The sequence below is a fragment of the Bufo bufo genome, chromosome 2 (assembly GCF_905171765.1).
Source record: "Bufo bufo chromosome 2, aBufBuf1.1, whole genome shotgun sequence".
Taxonomy (NCBI): Eukaryota; Metazoa; Chordata; class Amphibia; order Anura; family Bufonidae; genus Bufo; species Bufo bufo.
Window position 1 is genome coordinate 340,335,753 of NC_053390.1, and position 24,751 is coordinate 340,360,503.

General features: G+C 44.8%; 1 protein-coding gene across 1 annotated transcript in view; it reads left to right on the forward strand.

Annotated features, from left to right (window-relative positions):
* The first annotated feature begins 5,560 nt into the window (after positions 1-5,560).
* Positions 5,561-24,751, forward strand: part of PRUNE2 (prune homolog 2 with BCH domain) — a 263,046-nt gene continuing 243,855 nt past the window's right edge. The window contains exon 1 of the mRNA XM_040417057.1: positions 5,561-5,649. The gene's annotated coding sequence lies outside the window, so the exon portion shown is untranslated. The remainder of the gene's footprint in view (positions 5,650-24,751) is intronic.

A 24,751-nucleotide genomic window follows, 5' to 3' on the forward strand; every position in this document is an offset into this window, starting at 1 on the left:
GAGTTTTTATTTTCTCCTCATGTCTGCATGGGTTTCCTCAGGGCACTCCGGGTTCCTCCCACACTTCCAAAAATATACTAAGAGGTAAATTGGCTTGTTATAAAATTGACCCTAGCAAGAGTTGAGCGCCATTATGGCAGCCACAGACTCCCCAGGGAGTTTCCCCAACTATACAACCACCCTTGCACTTTGGGTCCCCTTTTGATGTTAAATAGCTGATTTACCTTCATCCCAGCAGAAACAAACTATATTAAAAATGGGTCTGTCAGCAGTTTTGCAGAGGGCACTTGCAGGGGAGGTGTACTATAACTTCTATTTCTCACCTATGAAGCAAGTATTAGCAAGACCCCAGGTACTGTATGTTTTAACTATTTTCCCCCTCACCCATCTAGTGCTGTTAGCAGTTTGCAGCCCGAAATGCAAAACATGCTCAAAGTATGGCCACAAACATTCATTGGAGGGGCCCATTCTAAGTGTTGCTATGATCCCTGTGTACACCCCTGAGAGTGGGTATTTCATTAGATCATATCTATTATAATGGCATTTCACTTGTGCCATTGTACCATGCACACCAGCATTGGCATCTTGTGGGTTTGAGTTTTGCCCATTGTGTTCAATGGTGGGTCATGTTGCCACTGCTCCATGTATCCTGGCGTCGGTTACTGGTGGCGTGAATTGTGCCAATGTACTTGTATCCCTCCTCAAGTTCTGTATTGCGAGAGTTAGGCCTCTTTCACACCGGCAAGTATTCCGCGCGGGTGCAATGCATGAGGGGAACGCATTGCACCCGCACTGAATCCTGACCCATTCATTTCTATGGGGCTGTTCACATGAGCCGTGATTTTCACGCATCACTTCTGCGTTGTGTGAAAATCGCAGCATGTTCTATATTCTGCGTTTTTCACGCAACGCAGGCCCCATAGAAGTGAATGGGGCTGCGTGAAAATTGCAAGCATCTGCAAGCAAGTGCGGATGCGGTGCAATTTTTACGCACGGTTGCTAGGAGACGATCGGGATGGAGCCCCGATCATTATTATTTTCCCTTACAGGTCCTCAAACTTTTTAAACAGGGAGCCAGTTCACTGTCCCTCAGACCGTTGGAGGGCCGGACTATAGTTTAAAGGGGTATTCCCATCTTGGACAATGGGGGCATATCGTTAGGTGCGGGTCCCATGGGAGCATGCACTGCCCATGCTCCCATTCATTTCTATGAGGCCGACGGAAATAGCCCCCCATGTGCCAGTAATAAGTGCCAATTCTCCCCCCCACCCATCATGTGCCAGTCTCCTCTCTGCTGCCACCCCCCATGTCCCAATAATAAGTGCCAATTCTCCCCCCCATCATGTGCCAGTCTCCTCTCTGCTGCCACCCCCCCATGTGCCAGTAATAAGTGCCAATTCTCCCCCCACCCATCATGTGCCAGTCTCATCTCTGCTGCCACCCCCCATGTGCCAATAATAAGTGCCAATTCTCTCCCCATCATGTGCCAGTCTCCTCTCTTCCGCCACCCCCCCATGTGCCAGTAATAAGTGCCAATTCTCCCCCCCATCATGTGCCAGTCTCCTCTCTGCTGCCACCCCCCCATGTGCCAGTAATAAGTGCCAATTCTCCCCCCATCATGTGCCAGTCTCCTCTTTGCTGCCCCCCCCCCCCATTATGTGCCAGTAATAAGTGTGTAGAAAAATTGTCCGATTTAATAAAAAAAAAAAAAACACTCATACTTACCTCCTACGATGCGGTGCGATGCAGGCCTCTTCTGGCCTGTGTCCCGCTCTGTACTGCTCAGGCAGCGCGATGATGTCATTGTTCCGCCTGCACTGGCCTCTGATAGGCTGCCGGCACAAGGCCCGCAGCCTATCAGAGGAACAGGGAAGGGAGACGCATCTCCCTCCCCTGCCACAGCACAGCAATCTGTATCGCTGTCCTGAGGACGGTGATACAGATCACTATGGAGATGAGCGCAATGGAAGCGCAGCGCTCATCTCCTGCTGTGCCCTGCAGCCGCCACCGCTGCCTACAGAACTGCGGAAACGGCCAAAACACCCGGCGGGCCGGATCAGTGTCCTCGGCGGGCCGCATGTGGCTCACGGGCCGTAGTTTGAGGACCCCTGCCTTATAACATGGTTATAAGGGAAAATAATAGCATTCCTAATAGAGAATGCATAGTACAATAGGGCTGGAGGGGTTAAATTGTTTTTAAAAATAATTTAACCTTAATCCACTTGCTTGCGCAGCCCGGCTTCTCTTCTGTCTTCATCTTTGCTGTACACAGGAAAAGGACCTGTGGTGACGTCACTACGCGCATCACATGGTCCATCACCATGGTAAAAGATCATGTGATGGACCATGTGAAGAGCGCAGTGACGTCATCAAAGGTCCTATTCCTCAAAGAAGAAGACAGAAGAGATGCCGGCTGCGCGAACAAGTGGATTAAGGTGAGTAAAATTATTATATTTTTTTTTTAACCCCTCCAGCCCTATTGTACTATGCATTCTGTATTCAGAATGCTATTATTTTCCCTTATAACCATGTTATAAGGGGAAATAATACAATCTACACAACCTTGAACCCAAACCTGAACTTCAATGAAGAAGTTCGGGTATGGGTACCACATTCAGTTTTTTATCACGCGCGTGCAAAACGCATTGCACCCGCACGATAAAAACTGAACAACGGAACGCAATCGCAGTCGAAACTGACTGCAATTGGGTACCTACTCGCGCGGGTTTGCCGCAACGCATCCGGACACACTCGTCTGCCTTAGTCTTTCCCTGGCTGTGTGTTTCTGCATCTGTTTGACTAATCAGTTCATTAAGGGCTCATGCTTACAAATGTGTGCTGGCCGGGCCCGTGCTGCGAACAGCAAATTGCTGTCTGCAATGCACAGCACCGACTGTAGGTCCACCACATGCGGACGCGGACCCATTTACTTGAATAGGATCTGCGATCCACATCCGACGGTCTGCACCACAAAAAAGTAGTGCATGCAGTGTGGAGGCACGGACAGGGTTCCGTGCCTGCATTCCGCACTGATCTTCCGGATTGTGGACCCATTCAAGTGAATGTCCTGTGTCAGTCTGTAGATGTCTTTTTTTGTGCTGTGACCTGCCCTGGTTATGCAACTTTCATGTCATGTCTTGCTTTGTTCCATTTGGAGTTTGTCTGTGCCCTGTGTTTATATCTCGCTAGTTTGTGTCTGGATCGTTTTGGTTGTCTGTGTCTGACTTCTGACCTAGTATGCCATTACCTTATGTCAGTTCTATGCATTCTATGTATTTTGTTTGCTTGACCATGCCTTGTATTGTAAATGCTCTGCTAGTTTCTGTATGGAGCCTACCGTCTGTTGTGTATGCCAGCTTCTGTCTGTATTTATGTAACCTCTTTGCCTGAACTGAGTCCTAGTTCCAGAAGTCCAGTAGTCCGTGTGTCTAAGCCAGTAAAGTCTGTATGTCTGGCTATTGTAGCTCATCTGTGCAGTAGTCCAGACCAGGGCAAAGTTTTGGTTATGGAATGTTTGTAATGTTAATCCTATGTACACAGTTGTTCCAGCATGATTCAGGAAAGGCCAGAGTTAACAATCCTGGTCCAGCCCTTTCTAGAGCTTAGGCTGTGGGCTGCCTCCACCCCCTAGTTCCAGAAAAGTCTAGAAGAGTAGCTGTAGAGAGGGAGGAAGAAGGAGCAGTCTCCATGTGCTTCTCTCCCCTATGCTCCAGCTCCATGCCCCAGAGGCTCCATCATTCCATGAGCTCTAGGAAATCCAAGAAAGCAAGAACTAAAGGAAGACGATTTGCATGGCTAGAGTGAGAAAGATGGATACAGTAAAGAGATAGTCCTGTTAAGTTTAATCAGGCCTGGTCTCTGACTCTCTCAGCACCACATGCTGGCCAATGCATTTCCAACACGTGCCCTGTCTAGCACCCACATGGGCACACATGGGCACCCCTGAACCACCATTAGACAGTGAGCTCACAGCTAATTGCACTGCCCTGAGGGAACACAAGGTGCCCCTCCTTCACTGCTCTGACCCCAGGGAGTGACTGCCTGAGGGAGTACACCATGAAACATCATCATCAGGGCCACTACCACTTGCATTTTCTGCTTCAGCTCCTCAGGGGCTCTCTGCATCTGCATGGATTCCTGGCCTTTTCTTCTGCCAGTGCTTCATGTTTTTTGTCATGCCTGTGTCTCTGCCAAGAATACCAGGGCTATCCCAGGAGGTAGCAGTCTGGTCATTAACCTGCAGCAAAGTCCACATCCCTGTACAGGGGTTAAAGGATTAATACTGGGCAGATGCTAGAATACCGCCCTTAGGGTTTGGCCCAACCTGAAACCGGTTACATGGCACAGTGGTTCTACAACCATTGTCTGTACATATGTCCATAACAATATATTTTAAGGTTTCATTTTTGTTTTGCATTGATTCAGAACAAGATACAGGTGCTGACAAAATTCACAGTAGTACAGATCAATTTTCAAGAGTAGCGATGAGTGGATTTCTTTAAATTAAATTTGGATTTGGTTCGGCTGAATCGGTCAGGCAATTCGATTTGGGTGACACAAATCAAAAGTGCTTTGATTGCCCTGAAAAGTTGAGGATGACATTCTGTATCCTAGGATCGTATCCAACGTCGTTCAAGCTCTTTAGCACCAAGACAGCATTAATAATGTCAAAGTGACAGGGACATAAATAGCTAAGTGTATGGCAGCCTCTTTTTAAAAAAAACTGTAGGATTTTTTTATTTTTGACATTAAATGTCTGCCACTGTATAAACACACTCCCTGGGGTCATGTGATGTGATCCTCTTTCTTCATCTTTCCTGTCTTCTGATCAGAAAAATGGCTGATGTAATTTGTGAAATTTGCCTGAATCGAATCGCCAAAATTGTGGATTTTACCCAAATTTTGGAAAAATTCAGGTTGAATTTGATTCATTTAGAATTTCAATTTGATTTGTTTTTACTTCTGAGTTCTCCAACATGGAAGCATTATCTAACTTTTATAAAAGAATGGCCATAACGGAGATTTATGTAAATATGTTGGGATATTACATTGTAAGATCTGCCGAACAGAGAATCATTTAAGAGGGCTGTCTCACCTCAGAAATTGGTGGCATATCACTAGGATATCACCACCTCTGGGACCTGCACCTATCTCTAGAACGGGCCATTCACGTCTACTGGAGTTCCGGAAATAGCCGAGTGAGCCCGCATGTGCGGTGTCCTCTTGCTCACTCCGTTCTAGAGATAGGTGTGGGACCCGCATCTATCTGACATTGGTGGCATATCCTAGCGAGACAACCCCTTCATTTCGCACACTCTTATATACTATGACTCGAGGGAGACAGACCTTGCTCAGTAAAATAAGGGGTATGGTTTTGAATGGGCTAGCATCTCCATGACTCTGCAATGTCAGTTTTATTGAGTCCTCCTCAAACTGCCCTTCAGATCACTGCATCTGCTTCTGCTTGCCGCTGCATGTAGCTGTCTGCCAGCAAGCAGGTGATCATCTCTATTTAGATGCACCAGTGATCATGTGATCAGAACATGGTGGAACGCTGTATGCCATGCAAAACAAAGAGGGATGCTGAAAATACAGTAATCCTGTCCTCAGACTCTCAGCAGGAAGGGAGACATCGGAAGCTTTTGCAAGGTAAATTCTTGCTTACAAAGGACGACGGCAATTATTAACCCATTCTTGAACAGGCCTTTGTTTCCTTCTCACAAAAGAAGCAGCCGGGAAGAATGGGACAGAGCTGGCCGGATTCGATGCTCCAAGGCTTCTCCTCCTCTCGCATCCAGGCAGCTCTTTACCAAGTCCAGGTCCATAATCCCTATACAGTGGATACTGATGCTTCATGGGTTAGGATTTGATGGGATGTATTATGATGGGGCACGTTTGATCTTATCTATTCTCTCTTATGCACTGCAGACCCTGTATTTCATCTGCATCAAACTGAACCCAACATATTGTATTACACTGACATGGATTACCATGTATATAGTGCAATATACAATGGCACTCTAGAAATTTCAAGCCTGTGGCTATGTACCAGGTCATGTTCCTCTTATTTGCATGTGCAAATCAGACATATTAAGAGCAGAATCAAAATGACAGACCTAGGACATGTAGAAATAGTTTTGCATAATATGTTTAGTCACAAAATGGAGACAGGCGTACCCAAGGAAGGAAGCGGTTGGTAAAAGAATTAACCCTTGTATGTACAAGTAAAACTGCTGCTTGGTATGAGTGTTTTTTTTTTTTTTTCTAGTGAGTTGCAAGAGGAACTGATATTTCTGTTTCATTGCTGTCATGGGCTCTGTAATCTCTTCCTTCTTGGAAGAATTCCACTGTAGTTGTTGTAAGCAGACAGGGACCCAGGAAGCGGTATAAGCACTTCTTATATATTTCTCATTCATTTAGAGCCCACTTCTTGCTTTAATTGAAAAAAAATAATAATTATGCGTTTGGCCACTTTCACATGATCAGGATTTTTCATTCGTATTCGTAGGCCAAAACACAGAAGATGCACACATCTTTCCATTATACTTTTTCTGGCTTTGGCTTATAAACACTAATGCAAAATACTCATCAAATACTGACCGTGTGAAAGTGGTCTTTTTCTGAAAAATGCTCTGTATGAAACCATTGAGTAATTGAGTAAAAAAAATAGTAAGAAATAGTAAACATAATGGATAAAAGAGAAATTTGTTGTAATTGATAACTACTTTGCTGATAGGAGAAATAATTGGAGAAAGGGCCTTTCAGTATGCCTTAACCACCTCCCGTCTGCCCATTGACTATAAACGTCCAGGAGGTGGATCTCTATTTCTGAAAGCACGTTTTAAAACGTCCTGCAGCTTTCCCCCCTGTGCTCCGCCCCTGTACATAGAAACTCCGTGACTAAGCTCCCTCCTGACAGCCAAGAACATGAATCTTTACCCTGAGACCTTTTTTCCTGGTCTCCAGGCTTTTGATCGCTCTGACAAGCAGTCAGAGCGATCACAAATGCATCTACCATCTCTCTCTTATTACTGCCAGTCAGAGAGGGAGATCGGTATTTAAACTAGGCATCGCGATCGTAATTCTTAACTGTAAGCCCTGGAGACCGATCAGCATGGTCTCCAGGGCATGTGAGCCCTGTAATTTCCAGTTACAGCGCTCTGAAATGCTTGTACCATCTCCCTCTCTGTAGCGCTGGCAGGAGAGGGAGATCGGTACATTCATACTCCACCAGCGATCCCTTGTACCATAAAAAATAAAAATAAATAACTGTCAAAAAAACCCATTTTTGTCACCTTACATCACAAAAAGTGCAACACCAAGTGATCAAAAAAGCGTATGTCCCACAAAATGGTACCAATAAAACAGTCACCTCATCCCGCAAAAAATGAGCCCCTACATAAGAAAATCTCTAAAAAAATAAAAAAAAACTATAGCTCTTAGAACATGGAGACACTAAAACATCATTTTTTTGGTTTCAAAAATGCTATTATTGTGTTAAAGTGAAATAAATAAAAAAAGTATACATATTAGGTATTGCCACGTCCGTAAAAACCAGCTCTATAAAAATATCACATGAACTAAACCCTCGGGTGAACACCGTAAAAATAAAAAAATAAAAACGGTGTCAAAACAAGCAATTTTTGTCACCTTACATCACAAAAAGTGCAACACCAAGTGATCAAAAAGGCGTATGTCCCACAAAATGGTACCAATAAAACCGTCACCTCATCCCGCAAAAAATGAGCCCCTACATAAGAAAATCTCTCAAAAAATAAAAAAACTATAGCTCTCAGAACATGGACACATTAAAACATAATTTTTTTGTTTCAAAAAGGCTATTGTTGGGTAAAACTTTAATAAATAAGAAAAAGTATACATATTAGGTATCGCCACGTCCGTAACAATCTGCTCTATAAAAATTTCACTTGACTGAACCCCTCAAGTGAACGCTGTAAAAATAAATAAATAAAAACTGTGATAAAAAAACTAATTTTTTGGTCACCTTGCCCCATAAAGTGTTATAATTAATAATAAAAAAAATCATATGTACCCAAAAATAGTACCAATAAAACTGGCACCTTATTACCTAGTTTCCAAAATGGGGTCACTTTTTGGGAGTTTCTACTGTAAGGGTGCATCAGGGGGGCTTCAAATGGGACATGGCATCTAAAAGCCATGTGGAGTTCCTTTTCTTCTGCGCCCTGCCATGTGCCCATACAGCAGTTTATGACCACATGTGGGGTGTTTCTGTAAACCGCAGAATCTAGGTAATATATATTGAGTTTTGTTTTGGCTGTTAACCATCGATGTGTTAAAGAAGAAATTGGATTAAAATGGAAAATCTTCCAAAAAAGTGAAATTTAAAAATTTGATCTCCATTTTCCTTTAATTCTTGTGGAACGCCTAAAGGGTTAACAAAGTTTGTAAAATCGGTTTTAAGTAACTTGAGGGGTGTAGTTTCTACAATGGGGTCATTTATGGGGGTATCCACTATGTAGGCCCCACAAAGTGACTTCAGACCTGAACTGGTCATTAAAAAGTGGGTTTTGTCAATTTTCTTAAAAATGTGAAGAATTGCTTCTAAACTTCTAAGCCTTCTAACGTCCTAAAAAAATAAAATGACATTTCCAAAATGATGCCAACATAAAGTAGACATATGGGAAATGTTAAGTAATAAATATTTTATGAGGTATCACTTTCTGTTTAAAAAGCAGAGGAATTGAAATTTAGAAAATTTTTCAAAATTTTTGGTAAATTTGGGATTTTTTCATAATCATAGGTGAAATATATTGACTCAAATTTATGACTATCATGAAGTACAATGTGTCACGAGAAAACATCTCTGGATGACTTGGATAAATAAAGGCGTTCCAAAGTTATTACCACATAAAGTGAGATAGGTCAGTTTTGCAAAATTAGGCCTGGTCAGGAAGGGGGCAAATGGCCCAGATGGGAAGTGGTTAATATTGTGAAAAATTATGAAAAAGCCTTAGATATGTGCATTTATCGGTTCTTATTTTTTGTTGGGAGAGGTGGCAACAGCACTCCCAGTATAGGCCCACTCACTTCAGCAAGCCCAGCCTCAGTCAGTGCTCAAAATGTCAGGACGTTCTGTGAGGAGCGCAAACCTGGTGCCACCGCCTCCTTCTTCTTCTTACCACACTGCTGCACTAGGGTAGAAGCTAGAATGGAATTTTTAGAAGGAGGTTTGTGACGTCACTGGTCACATGCTGTTTAACCCTTTCCTGACGTGATGATTTCCATTTTTGTGTTTTGGTTTTTCACTTCCTGCCTTCCCAGAGCCATAACTTTTTTATTTTTCCATTCAGAGCATTATAAGGGCTTGTTTTTCGTTGAACAAGTTGTACTTTTTAATGCCACCATTTAATATTACATATGATGTGCTGGGAAGCGGTCAAATGATTCCAAATGGGGTGGAATTGCGGAAAAAAGCAATTCTGCCACAGTTTAATATATTTTTTTACGGCGTTCCCTATGCGATAAAACTGACTTGTGCTCTTCATTCTCCAGATCAGTACGAATCTGGCGATGCCATGTATGTATCGTTTTTCTTGCGTTTTAATACTGAAAAAAATGAAAACTTTCGAAAAAATTATTTTTTTCTTTTTATCGCTATATTCTGACCCCCATAACGTTTTACAGTTGTGTCTATGGAGATATGTAGAGGCTCATTTTTTGGGAGACTATCTGTAGTTTTTGACAATACCATTTTGGGGTGTGTATTACTTTATAATCACTTTTACTCAATTTTCTTGGGAGAAAAAGTGATGAAAAGATGGTGAATTGGCCATTTTTATTTAGAGTTGAGCGAACTTGTGAAAAGTTCAATTCGGCTGATTCGCTGAATTTTACAAAAAAATTACTTCGTCACGAAGCACATTTTTTTGTAAGTAGCGGGTGCAATAACAGGGAGCGGCGATAGTGCCGCCTCCCATTATTGTACCCCTCAGATTCCGCGTTCATACATGATCACAGCACCTGAGTGTGAAATTAACATAACATTTTTTTTAAAATCAAACTTACTGCCTCCATTTGCTCATGACGGGCCGGCCGCCACCATCTTGCTTAAAGGTCTGGAACGAAATCTCGCGTGGGACGCGATTACGTCACCACGCATGGGTTTTCGGCCGAGATCTTCAATCAAGATGGCAGCCGGCGGCCTGTCGTGAGCAAATGGAGGAGGTAAGTATGAAGTTTTTTTTACACTATTTCAGGTATCTGTGTGTCCGAAATATGGCATGCGGTGCCTGTTTGCTCCATCTTGCAATCCTCTATATATGTCCTTAAGTCTAGGGGGCAGGTGACAATGTCACCATGACCCTGAATTTCCTCCTGAGTAATGCTATCATATTCACAGTCTTCCTAACTAAACATTCAGCGATGTAATGATAACCATGATGTCATTACATATCGGTATGACACGAGGACATAATGCTATGCCGATATGCAATAATTCTCTCTAACACTCATATGAGGATATGGTGCTTTTCAATATATACTTCTCGTTATCTTCACCTCCAGATCAAGTAAATACAGTACCCCTTGCTGACAATTTAATGCAGTCGCCTAATGGTCCCCCACTCCCTTCTGTGCTGCACATCAGCGGGCGGGAAACGCATTCAACAAGACCCGGCTGAATGGAGCGGAGGCGTGGTTATGAAACTGACCACGCCGGCGACCTCTGATTGGTCCGGGTGGTCCTTATTTAAAGAGCAGGTTCCGGAGGCCGCTTATGGCCATCCCAGTGCTGATACGCTGCACGAAACACGTGCAGCGTGCAGCGTCTACCGCCGTCTCTAAGATTAAATAATCTTACCACCTCTCAGACCCTAAGCCTAGCTCCTGAGGAAGTATCCCAACAAAAGGGGCACAGAAATGCGTTGAGCGGACTGAGAGAATGAAATATAGGTAGCCACAAGGTGGTGGTGAATTGTTTTACTGTACTCCAATTTACGATGAATGGGGAATCTTGCTAAATAGAGGTTCTCTATTCCAAGCTGGTGTCCCAATGTAGCAATCCTGACGGATGTTCAGTGGGACAGTGGTGGGTGGAGTGTCAGTATAGACCTGGTGGTCTAAATGTAAATGATCAGCCGTAACATGACCCCAATCCAAAGGGGGTCAGTTGATGTACTACAAATGCGCGGCTGACCACATGCGTATTTACAGTAGAGTGCGGCAATGTATGATTAATTCATATACAAGCTTGCTGACACCCTAACTGTGAACTAGTGGATATAAAATGTAATTCCCACTTCGCACCAAAAAGCTCTGAGATAGACAGGGTACATACACCTGTATATTTTTGTACCCTCCTATCAAGGTGTGTGGGAATCAGAGTGTTAACTAGCGGAAAATATATGTTTTATTCCACTACTTGCATATTCCCGTAATCTGCCTGTCTCTGTATGAGAAAAAGAGAGATTCGCCCATTTTAATTGAGATTTATTAATAAAGTATATTTTTTTGTTTTATTTTAACCGCTCTTCAGGCAGTGAGACTAAGGCTACTTTCACACTAGCGTTCGGGTGTCCGCTCGTGCGCTCCGTTTGAAGGGGCTCACAAGCGGCCCCGAACGCATCCGTCCGGCCCTAATGCATTCTCAGTGGAGGCGGATCCACTGAGAATGCATCCGCCTGCCAGCGCTCAGCCTCCGCTCCGCTCAGTGAGCGGACACCTGAACGCTGCTTGCAGCGTTCGGGTGTCCGCCTGGCCGTGCGGAGGCGAGCGGATCCGTCCACACTTACAATGTAAGTCAATGGGGACGGATCCGCTTGAAGATGACAGTATATGGCTCAATCTTCAAGCGGATCCGTTCCCCATTGACTTTCAATGTAAAGTCTGAACGGATCCGCTCAGGCTACTTTCAGACTTAGAAAATTTTCTAAGTAATAATGCAGACGGATCCGTTCTGAACGGATGCAAACGTCTGCATTATCGGAGCGGATCCGTCTGATGAAACATCAGACGGATCCGCTCCGAACGCTAGTGTGAAAGTAGCCTAAATTGATTCGCTGACGCAAAGCACAAGGAAATTCAGCTTTGAGGCGAATCAAATTTATCCTGAAATTCCGATCGAATTCCACTTTGTGGGATTCGATTCGCTTATCTCTACCATTAACCATATGTGCTAACTTTTTTTAGATTTTAATAGTATGGGAGTTTTTGCATGCAGCGATGCCCATGATGTTGTTTTTTTTATTGTTCATTTTTATTTTGGGGAAAGGGGGTGATTAGAATTTTTATATATTTTTTTTTTTTTTTTAAACTTTTTTCATTTATTTTTTACTTTTTGTTAGATCCCTAAGTGGACCACAACTTGCAATCATTAGATTGCAATTTATACAGAATAATTGAAATTGTCCCATTATTCTGTGTAGAAATCACTGTATCACAGTTCAGTGCTGCCACCTAGGGGCCTGAACTGGGATATACTAATAATGAGCCTGGAAGCCTAGTACAGCCTGTGGCTCATTATTAGAATAGGGTGCTTTCAGCGATCTCTGCCGGGGAAAAGCTCCCCTGAACAGGAAGCGCGCATCAGATGCTGTGGTGACATTTGACCACGGCAGCTGAGTGGTTAAATGTCCATGGTCAGCATTAGGGCAGATCGCAGACTTTGGGTGAAGGTGCCAGCTGCGTTTGCTACACCGCCCACTCCGCTCCAGAGCGGGCTCCATCTTTAAACACTTAACATATGCCGTACATTAAGGGGTTAATGGTCACATGACCAAATGCATATAGGACAGAGCCTTCTTTCTGCATGGATACTGGAGCTCGTGGAGGTTCTTTGGAAGAGAGGGGTTTCGTATGTCTGCAAGCGGCTGGGTGAGGGAGGATCTAGTGGTGTGCAGCGCAGGTCTGGGGTACACGCTGTATGATGACCCGCTACATTGCTGTAGCCTTTGAGGGGACAGGGCATGTGGTGTATTCTGGGGCCATGAGGGTGCAGATCTGAGGAGCTTTATGATCGACAGAATGTAACTGTGTTGTTAGTACATTATTACAAGATTTGGGGCCCCACTTTTGATTTTGCCCAGGGCCACATTTTGTCTAAAACTGGCCCTGCTCAGATGGGCCACATGAATCCTGTAGAATGTACATTATTATGGCATTTATATGATTTAATTGGTCTTTTCTCTTTACAACTTTATCTTCTTATATGGTTTAATAGAACTATGAGGAGACTAATAGGAGAATAATAGTAAATCTTCATAAAGCTCATAAAGTTCAAAAAGCTGTTGCTCAATTGTTAAAAAAGTAAACACAGCAGACGTGAACCAGGATGTTGCCTTTCTTGATGAAGAGATATTAAGTTACTGTTTGTGTCACAACTTGTGGAAACAGGAACAAGGATGCTTGGGGTTGTGTGAAACTGATTGGAAATCTCTGGAGATAACAGTGTACATTATGGTGAACTAGGGACTGATGTTCGCACAGTTTAATCCTAATGGTGTAAAATCTTGTGCCCTGTATACTATTAAAGGGCGTTGTTAGGGATCCAAAAAATTAATTGACCAAGATCAATGCATATGTGCCAAATTCTCAAAGTAATTGCACCCCCTCACATGGACGCACTAAAGACATATTTTACGTGCTGAATGGACACTACCAAACATACAGGACTACATACTAGAGATGAGTGAATAGGCTTTACCGATTCAGAGTTCGTTCCAGATTTATTATGTTTCGTTTTGGGCAAATCAAATATGGTGAGAGGGAGAGAGAGAGACTCTGGGTTTTTGGACAATATATATGCATTGTCTGGGTGGTATTTCTTTATCTGGAAAAACATCTAAGTAGTTGTAATATGTATGTGGAGTATTGTAGGCTAGACAACCTGTCGGGGAATTCGCCGTTTGGTGTCGGCGCTTCACCGTCCCGCCCACGCACAGGGCCAGGACGTAGTGCACGCACTATGACCTGACACTGCACGCAGTCAGGTGACAGAGCAGCGCAGGTCGGGAAGACAGGGAAACGCGACCTCTGCCGGAGGTGGAGAGGAGCCGCGGCACAGACAGGTAAGAGGAGGTTTTTATTTTAATCTGATCTGAGGTCTTATGGGGTCTAACATTGAGGGCTGATGTTAGGTCTGATGGGGGTCTGACAATGTGGGCCGATCTGAGGTCTGACGGGGGTCTGACAATGTGCACTGATCTGAGGTCTGATGGGGGTCTGACAATGTGGGCTGATCTGAGGTCTGATGGGGGTCTGACAATGTGGGCTGATTTGAGGTCTGATGTGGTTCTGACATGGAGACCTGATGCTGATGTCCTGATAAGGGGATTATATGTGATGTCCTGATATGTGAACCTGATCTGATGTCCTGATATTTATGGGGGTCTGATCTGAGGATCTGATATGAGGACTGATGAAAAATATTTTTTATTTTCCTCCTCTTAAACCTGGGGTACGTCTTATGATCGGGTGTGTCTTATAAAGCGAAAAATACGGTATATATATATATATATATATATATATATACACACACTCACCTAAAGAATTATTAGGAACACCTGTTCTATTTCTCATTAATGCAATTATCTAATCAACCAATCACATATCAGTTGCTTCAATGCATTTAGGGGTGTGGTCCTGGTCAAGACAATCTCCTGAACTCCAAACTGAATGTCAGAATGGGAAAGAAAGGTGATTTAAGCAATTTTGAGCGTGGCATGGTTGTTGGTGCCAGACGGACCGGTCTGAGTATTTCACAATCTGCTCAGTTACTGGGATTTTCACGCACAACCATTTCTAGGGTTTACAAAGAATGGTGTGAAAAGGGAAAAACATCCAGTATGCGGCAGTCCTGTGGGCAAAAATGCCTTGTGGATGCTAGAGGTCAGAGGAGAATGGGCCGACTGATTCAAGCTGATAGAAGAGCAACGTTGACTGAAATAACCACTCGTTACAACCGAGGTATGCAGCAAAGCATTTGTGAAGCCACAACACGCACAGCCTTGAGGCGGATGGGCTACCACAGCAGAAGACCCCACCGGGTACCACTCATCTCCACTACAAATAGGAAAAAGAGGCTACAATCTGCACGAGCTCACCAAAATTGGTTGAAGACTGGAAAAATGTTGCCTGGTCTGATGAGTCTCGATTTCTGTTGAGACATTCAAATGGTAGAGTCCGAATTTGGCGTAAACAGAATGAGAACATGTATCCATCCTCTGATGGCTACTTCCAGCAGGATAATGCACCATGTCACAAAGCTCGAATCATTTCAAATTGGTTTCTTGAACATGACAATGAGTTCACTGTACTAAAATGGTCCCCACAGTCACCAGATCTCAACCCAATAGAGCATCTTTGGGATGTGGTGGAATGGGAGCTTCATGCCCTGGATGTGCATCCCTCAAATCTCCATCAACTGCAAGATGCTATCCTATCAATATGGGCCAACATTTCTAAAGAATGCTATCAGCACCTTGTTGAATCAATGCCACGTAGAATTAAGGCAGTTCTGAAGGCAAAAGGGGGTCCAACATCATATTAGTATGGTGTTCCTAATAATTCTTTAGGTGAGTGTATATATATATATATATATATATATATATATATTTGTGGTCAGGGCCACATTACACCAAGTTAACTTATCGACACATACAACCCCTGAAGTACCCAAACGGTCTGAAATGTGCCATGACCGCCTCGTCGAGAGTATACCTGAAAAAGGGCATACCCTGCCTGTGTAAGGTAGAAAAGAGGGTGGGCCGGGAGGGTAAGCTCGGAACGAAGCGCTGCTCCCCCATGGTAATGCGCCGGTTATAAGGGCAATAGGCCCCTCCCACAAATACAGGCCAACATATTGGCCTTAAAACTTGTGGTCAGGGCCACAGTACACCGAGTTAACTTATCGACACATACACCCCCTGAAGTACCCAAACGGTCTGAAATGTGCCTTGACCGCCTCGTCGAGAGTATACCTGAAAGAGGGCAAAGAAACAGCATGATATTCAGAAATTTTATAACAAATCACAAAACCAAATTCTGAAAAGCACATGAAATTTCTCGTTCAGGATTGGGAATATATCTATGAAAACAAGATGAGCGCCACCGGCCTAATTTACGTATAATGTGAGCGGGCACTTTGTTTTTGCTAGCCGCCGAAGCTGCGCCTATTCTAAAGGAATGTCCGGATATGCAGGCTGGTTCGATACCTAAACTGGTGGCCAATAGACGCACATGGGACACAAACTGAGACGTGGACAGCGGTACTGAGGGAAATGGTAACAATGGACTATCTGGACTACGGTCTGGCAAAGAAGTGTATAACTGATGTAACACCTTAACTGGACACCAGCGATGGGTCGTACGAAAATATCTGACGTGCGTAGGTGGCCCGACCTGAGAAGTTTTGGTGAAAGGTAAAACCAGAGTGTACCCTTCAGAGTCAGGAACTAATTGTTTGACAGTGAAGAAATAACTGCTGAGTGTAGTGCATGTGAACTCCCCTGGTCTAAGGAAACCATAAAACGCTAGGTAAATGGACGCTTTGATAACCAGACTATGCAGTACTCCAAAGGGGTTCTTGTCCAGTAAGTCAGACATCTGTCTGAAAACTTCTCCTGAAACAGGTAACCCATGACAGTTATCACTAACACGGCTATTTCGTAACCCTCGTAACGCGGCTTTAATCACCTGCACAGACAACAATGAATACCTTTCAGGATGCAAAACAGAGGAAAAATGCTGAACACCTGCTAGGTAAGATCTGACGGTACTATGACTCAGATGTACTTCCGTATGGCAATATCCAATAAATGCGAGAATATGATTAATGAAGGACATGTTTCCCTGGGGATGTATATGCTGAAACTTAATAAACAATTGCCACCCCGTGTTATAAGCTCTAATGGTATTGGGTGACAGGGATTTCGCTATTAACTGGCGGGCATTGTCCAGGTGTCTATTCAAACCAGCGTTAACTCCGAATGTGGAGGGCTCGGTGTAGGCCCAACAACTGCTTCGGTCATGACCTGTGAAAAAAGGTAGAAATTATCCCTGAACAAGGCGTCAGGCTGCAGTATTAGTCGTAGCGCATATGTAGGAACAGCTGAAATGGAAATTAAATTGTAGAGAAAGCCGTACTAGGCGGCGCATCAATGACATTACGTATGCCGATTTTGACTTGCCACTAATAACAATATCTGCAGTGGCCGGACTGTCGGAACTGAACATTACCATCCGGTTAGACCAGAAACTACCCCAAACATATATGCAGCGTACTCAAGTTGTGTGCAATAGGTGTTTCTGGGTGATGTAGTGCAATATACACTAACCTGGTACAGCTGACTCTCTGCAAGGGCAGGTATAGGTAGAAATAGTTCGTGACGCCAGTGCCAAGTAAACGGTGGCACGCCGTTTGCGGATGCAGGAATAAATTGAGGAAACGTAGTATTAAAACAGAACTCCAACTTTAGTAATTTTCAAGCAGAGACAATGTTGGAATCGCAGTTCCTTGGCATACAGTCGATTTTGCAATTCGGTCGATGCAGGCAATTCAGTTACAGCAAGGTGATTACAGAGTGTTGAACACAGGACTTGCAGCACAGGAGCTTGCACTCTAATTCTGTCTGATCCTGGAATATAGCATATCTTCACCAAGGCCCATTAACCTAGTTCTGGCTTTATATCCTTGGCTATAGCTTTAATAAGTACCTCCTCTGTCTTTCTGAGTACCTCTTGCTTTCCTGATCTTTGCCTCTGTCTCTCTCAGCTTCTGGAAACTTCCTCAGGCTCTTGAGCTAACATATTCCTGTTTCTGCATATGGGAATTCAGGAGGGAATCTTCTCCTGACGGCAGGCTTCAGGCCTGGACTTGTCTCTGACATTGTCTAATCTCCAACTGTAGATTACAGACACTAGACTCCGTCTGCCTTGCACTTCCCTGACTGGGCCTTATATAAACTAGGGCTCCCTAGCTCCCTCTATTGACTAGAAGCTGGAATGACACCCCTAGCAGGCCTGTACATGCAAGTTTCAGTAACAGGAAAATACATACATTACATGACATTTTATAAAACTGACATATAACAACTTCCCCATAATTAGGAGGGATGACAGCACACCAAGTGACACTTTGGTAGTGACGGGTATTACAGTTCCCGTACACTTCATACCCCACTGCTTTAAGCTGAGTACGACCTCGTACTCCATCATGGGTCGCCCAACTGGAATCTCTACCTGAAATAGAAAATAGAGACATGCAGGCTTACATACATGTAATTCATCTGCATTTACATTTACATCAGGTCCAATTGGCAAAAGTGAAGGGTAGTGACAAGGGGCGTCGTTCTCTTCTCTCAGGATAGTGAATGGAACGGGGGCGCTGACCTGGCACAGTGTAACATTATAACCAGGATAGTCCATGACAATGAATAAGTCCATGATAGAACAGCAAAATGGATAAAACAGTAAAAAAATTCTTGGAGGCTCAAAGAACAAACATGAGTCCGTACCCAGGTTATTTCTTATTAATCACAGAGGCTCTCATGCGGTGGAGTCCATCTCTGGGCACATTACTTTTAAAAGAATAAGAATCTCAGAGGCTCAGGTACTTTTGAGTCTGTCTCCGGGCACGGTTCCTTAGTATGAAGTTGCACAATAAAAGGACAGCAAAGACAAGTGCTGTAATACCCCTGATCAACCTGAAAAGGGGGTGAAGGGTAAGAGGTGCAACTAAAGGAACAGGCACAACTTGGCGTGGGGTAACAAAAGCAGGCAGGAGATCCTGGAAACAAACGTGGCCTTGCTGACTTTGTGATTTCAGTGGTCAACACCTACCACTGAGCCGTGGACAAACTGGCAGCCGCAACAAAGGACCAGAAACGTAGGACTCCTGTCCTGGAAGGGTTAACGTCAAACTTCTGCAGTGAAGTAAATCAAAGGCCTAGCAGGCTGATTACAGTGACATATCATATCCACTTGGCTCCGCTGGCAGGTATCGTCTGTAGTATTCTTCTACAGGAGGGTGTGCCCACATAACTGTATCAGGGGGCAGCTGTAGGGTAAAGGGGCCCCTAATAGGTATTGGCCCATTAGGCCTAGGGGTAAACCCTCTGGTGGACCATGCCGGTCCTTGCATGATCACTGCAGGGTGTAACGTGCTTGGCACCGCCGCAAGCGGTCCGGTGCTCTGGGTGCAGCAGTTTACGGCAATCGCGGGTCCGGTCTGGGGCACTGACGGAGCGGTGGCAACAGAAGGCGGTCTACGGGTGTTGACAGGCACCCTTACCTCATCCTTCCTCGGCGGTGTCTGGATCCTGGCGGTGTATCTCTTGCGCTACTCCCGCAACTTCTCCTCCAGCCGGACGATCTGCTCACCGATGCTCTCTGTGTCGGAGTCGCTGTCCTCTGCTGGCGCCGCCGGCGCAGGTACAGTCACTGATGGCGCGGACTCGGCCTCTGCAGGTTCAGGCGATGCGTCTGGTCTCCGACCCATCCGGATGTTCTTAAAGGTAGCACTAAGTCCTTTTAACTGTTCCAGCTCTGATATGGTCCTCTCCCGACGAGGCAGCTCGGGGGAAGGATAGGGGCTCACCCATTTCTCCAACACGGTTGGCTGCCAGAAGACATTAGGCCCAATGAAGGAGCTCCGCTCCTGGAAGGCGTGATGGGCCGGCTCTGGAGAGCGTTCAGGTTCCCGCTCGCAGCCAGAGTAGTCTTCTCCTTCTTCTGCCTCCCAGTCCTCAGGTGCTCGCTTGGGACGGGTCACAGCAGTCGCATAAGGGCCTCGCAGGCTCTCGGCAGGGGTGTACTCCACTTCCTCTCCCTCGCGGAGGCTGTGCTGGTACGAAGGGAGGTAGTCTCTTTTGACAGACCTTCGATTCACATAGAGGTCTCTGCCAGTTAGATAGTCCTGGATAAACCCGTAGCCACGGGATTTGTCAAATGACAGCACCACTCCCTTTCTCCTTTCCAGGCGGGGTTGGGTGTGCGTATGCTTCTCATGTATTGTCTTAGTTAGTTCCTCATAGATGATTTTGGTCTTTGTATTCCGCTTTATAGCGGCCTCTCGGATCTCCGCCATCAGGGAGGACCATTTGAAAGATGGTTGGAAAAAGTCTCTCCACGAGCCATAGTAGGGCTCGGGTTCTTTCTCCCTTGGGCGGCAGGCGGGTTGCTCCGGTCCCGGAGAGTAGGCCGGTGGAGCCTCTTCTGGCTCTACACCGATATCAGTCATCTTTGCAATTTCAGGTGCGGACGCTGCAGTAACACTCTGCTCACTATCCAACATGCTCGATCCTTCTGAGGAGAGCGATAGGGTCGCGTCAATTAGAGTAGCCAGCTCCTCCCACTGCACTGGGAGGCCGCCCCCCAGGTATTCCAGTATATGGAAGGCGGTGTCCATGCTGGCAGACATGCAAATATCCAGATAAGCCGTGGCGCCTGACCTTGACCTTCTTCCCGCTTTTTCCTCAGAAAGGCGCCAATTTTTCCCGCCTTTTCGGGATGAAGGTGACGCAGCAGTAATTTCAGCAAGCCCAGCAGCCATCTTTGGGTATAAACGCTGTCTATTCACTGACAGCAAGCAGGAATGTAAAAAGTCCACAAAACCACACTCCAATGTGGCGATTTTCTTCCTCTGGATAGCGCAACACTGCACAGCGCTTTTTAGAAGTTTTGGGTACACTTTGGGTATGATTTTCAGTCCACAAAGTCCACTTTCAATAAACAGGTAATTTGTCACTTTGGTCACAGGGCAACTGTATAAGGCACAAAGTTCACGCTTCTTGCACTAGAAAGCGTGCGTATCCTGTTCGTGACGCCAAAAGAGAAGTGCAGCGTACTCAAGTTGTGTGCAATAGGTGTTTCTGGGTGATGTAGTGCAATATACACTAACCTGGTACAGCTGACTCTCTGCAAGGGCAGGTAAAGGTAGAAATAGTTCGTGACGCCAGTGCCAAGTAAACGGTGGCACGCCGTTTGCGGATGCAGGAATAAATTGAGGAAACGTAGTATTAAAACAGAACTCCAACTTTAGTAATTTTCAAGCAGAGACAATGTTGGAATCGCAGTTCCTTGGCATACAGTCGATTTTGCAATTCGGTCGATGCAGGCAATTCAGTTACAGCAAGGTGATTACAGAGTGTTGAACACAGGACTTGCAGCACAGGAGCTTGCACTCTAATTCTGTCTGATCCTGGAATATAGCATATCTTCACCAAGGCCCATTAACCTAGTTCTGGCTTTATATCCTTGGCTATAGCTTTAATAAGTACCTCCTCTGTCTTTCTGAGTACCTCTTGCTTTCCTGATCTTTGCCTCTGTCTCTCTCAGCTTCTGGAAACTTCCTCAGGCTCTTGAGCTAACATATTCCTGTTTCTGCATATGGGAATTCAGGAGGGAATCTTCTCCTGGACAGCAGGCTTCAGGCCTGGACTTGTCTCTGACATTGTCTAATCTCCAACTGTAGATTACAGACACTAGACTCCGTCTGCCTTGCACTTCCCTGACTGGGCCTTATATAAACTAGGGCTCCCTAGCTCCCTCTATTGACTAGAAGCTGGAATGACACCCCTAGCAGGCCTGTACATGCAAGTTTCAGTAACAGGAAAATACATACATTACATGACATTTTATAAAACTGACATATAACAACTTCCCCATAATTAGGAGGGATGACAGCACACCAAGTGACACTTTGGTAGTGACGGGTATTACAGTTCCCGTACACTACATATACTGCGGCCACTATGGGGTAGAGGACACAAAAGGCCGAGGACTGGGTGAAACCTGTACGTGCTGCTACTTCAACTGGCCATGTCTCCGCTAACCAATGCGTATCAAAAATAGCTGCAAAACCATTACTAGTAGCCGCTACAAAAACTACCAATGAACTCCTTGAAGTCACCGGAATGAACATGGAGATACCGTTCCACTGATCTAAAAAATGTTGCCACATCACGAGGTCCGGCTCAGCTTCTCTGTCCAAATAGACCGGACTGTCCTGACAAGGGGCTGTCGCTAAGAGGGCTAACAACCGTGCAATGAAGGATCTACCTTGCGGAATAACACGCATGGCAAAATTCAACATACCTAACAACGATTGTAACCAGTGGCGTACCTACCATATAGGCAGACCTCGCAGCTGCTATGGGGCCCATGAGGAAGAGGGGCCCGCAGTGGAGGAGAGGCCCCGCCCCCTAATTGCTTTGGTCTATCTTTCTAAAGCTAAAGGACCTTTGATGATGTCATCACAGGTCCTGTAAGGGAACTGCACAGTGTAAAGTGTAGTTCCCAGGTTAGAACAGTACATCTGCCAGGACCTGTGATGACATCATCTTCAGCATCACAGGTCCGGCAGGATCTAGCAAAGGAACGCACCAAAAATGGTGTAGTTCCTAGGTTTGAAAGGTACATCTGCCAGGACCTGTGATGACATCATCACAGGTCCTTCAACCCCTAACAGCAAGTATTAGAAGTTCACAATCAGCTCTGCATTGATCCATACAGACTGGAATGGAGTGGTAAGAGGAGGTCCTCCACTTCTTGTCATTTATCCCCCCACCCCCCTGCCCCATGCCCTGTTTTTACTGATTGCACACTCATGTATAATACTTCAGACAGGTACAGTGACCACTACCTCATGTACCTCCCTCACAGTGACCATAATGCATAACTGACCACATATTTCTATAAACAATGCATCTACAGTATTATACCTTGTATGCCTCACATCTATATATATATATATATACACACACACTGCATATATTAAACAGCATTATAGATGCAATATATACAGATATATAATATATATTGCAGTGTACTGATATGTGAGGTACGAGGTATAATATATGCAGTGTGTATAGATATATTGTATATACAGCAGTGTACTGATATGTTAGGTACGAGGTATAATAGATGAAGTGTGTACAGGTATATTGTATATACAGTATTGGATTGATATGTGAGGTACGAGCTGTAATTTATACCTCACATATCAGTACACTGCTATATTTACTATATACCTGTACACACTGCATCTATTATACCTAGTACCTCACATATCAGTACACTGCTATATATACAATATATCTGTACACACTGCATCTATTATACCTCGTACCTCACATTACACTACTGTATATACTATATATCTGTACAGACTGCATATAATATACCCTGTACTGCACATATCATTACACTGCTGTATATACTATATACCTGTACACACTGCATATATTATACCATGTTCCTCACATATCAGTACACTGCTGTATACACTATACATCTGTACACACTGCATCTATTATACCTCTTTTGTCTGCCAGGCCTGTTTTGTAATCCCAATCCAGCCCTGATGCATAAATTATAAAACGCAGCAGCAAACATAGTTCATGGAACAAAGAGAGAGGCCTGGAATGGGTAGTGGGAGGGGCTATAAAAGGGGAATGGGGGCCCAATTTAGATTCTTGCTATGGGGCCCAGCGATTTCTATGTACGCCCCTGATTGTAACTCAACCATACAAGTTACCTTACTGACGGTAAATTTGTGTATAACTTCCCTAATCGTAGATAACTTTTCTTCGGGCAGTCTAGCCGTCATGCTTTGCGTATCTAACGTAATACCCAAGAAAGAAAGGACCGAGGATGGACCCTCAATCTTGTTTGGGGCTACTGGAACACCCAACTGAGCAAAGCAAGCTAACAGTTTTTGCAAGTTACTTGAGTGACCCCCTGGTGGTTCGATCAAGAGAAAGTCGTCCAAGTAATGGATGACATGCTGGCAAAGACATATATGCTCTAAGATCCAATGCAACGCTTTTGCCAGTTGATCAAACAGCCAGGGACTACTCCGGGAACCGAAGGTGAGTTTGGTAGCGAAGTAATAGCTATCTCTCCATTTTATCCCATGCCATTGCCAAAGTTCGGGTTTGATCGGGAGTAATTTAAAAGCGTCCGATATATCAGCTTTAGACAACGCTGTACCTAGACCTAACTGTAAAATGATTGCGATTGCTTGATCGATAGACGCATATTTCATGCTGACCTCCTCGGCAGGAATAAGGGAGTTGAGGCTAGGGATATGCGAGCCTTGCGGAGCGGATAAATCATATATCATCCTTTCTTTTTTGCTGAATTTCCCTGTTACCACCCCTACCGGGCTAACTCTCCAACGATCAAACGGAGAAACTGAAAAGGGGCCTATAACGAAGCCTTCGTCTAACTCAGTTTGTAAAAGTCTGTCTATTGAAGACGGACTTTTACCCGCGGACTGTAAGTTTTTACACTCAAAAGTAAGTTCTCGTGGCTCCACCAGGCCAGTGTGAAACCCTGAACTAAGACCAGACTGTCACGACCATGGTCATGGTCGTGTCTCCTTGAGCTGCATGCAGTTGCCCGCGGTCTGGTCTTGTGGTCAATCACAGGTGAGGGCTGTTAGTATGATGCCTCACATGTGGTTGCCGCTGGCAACATGATGTTATTTGGCAGTATAGCAGCCTGAGCTGGTTGCTAGGCAGCTTGCTGTCAAGTGCATGCGGTTGCACCTGGCAACCTGTCTTTGTAGGTGTGCACTTTGTATGTTTGGTGTGCACAGGATTTTAGTTATGTGTGCATTTCCCCTTTAAGTGACACTTACCTTCTTTGGTGTTGGAAGGGTTAATTCCTTTCCTAGTATGTCTGTGTGGGTGTGGCTACTTGGGCTATTTAGCCTCTGCTGGAACCCTATAGCTGAGGGGGTACTCCAGGCATGTTATGCTGGAGTCATCCT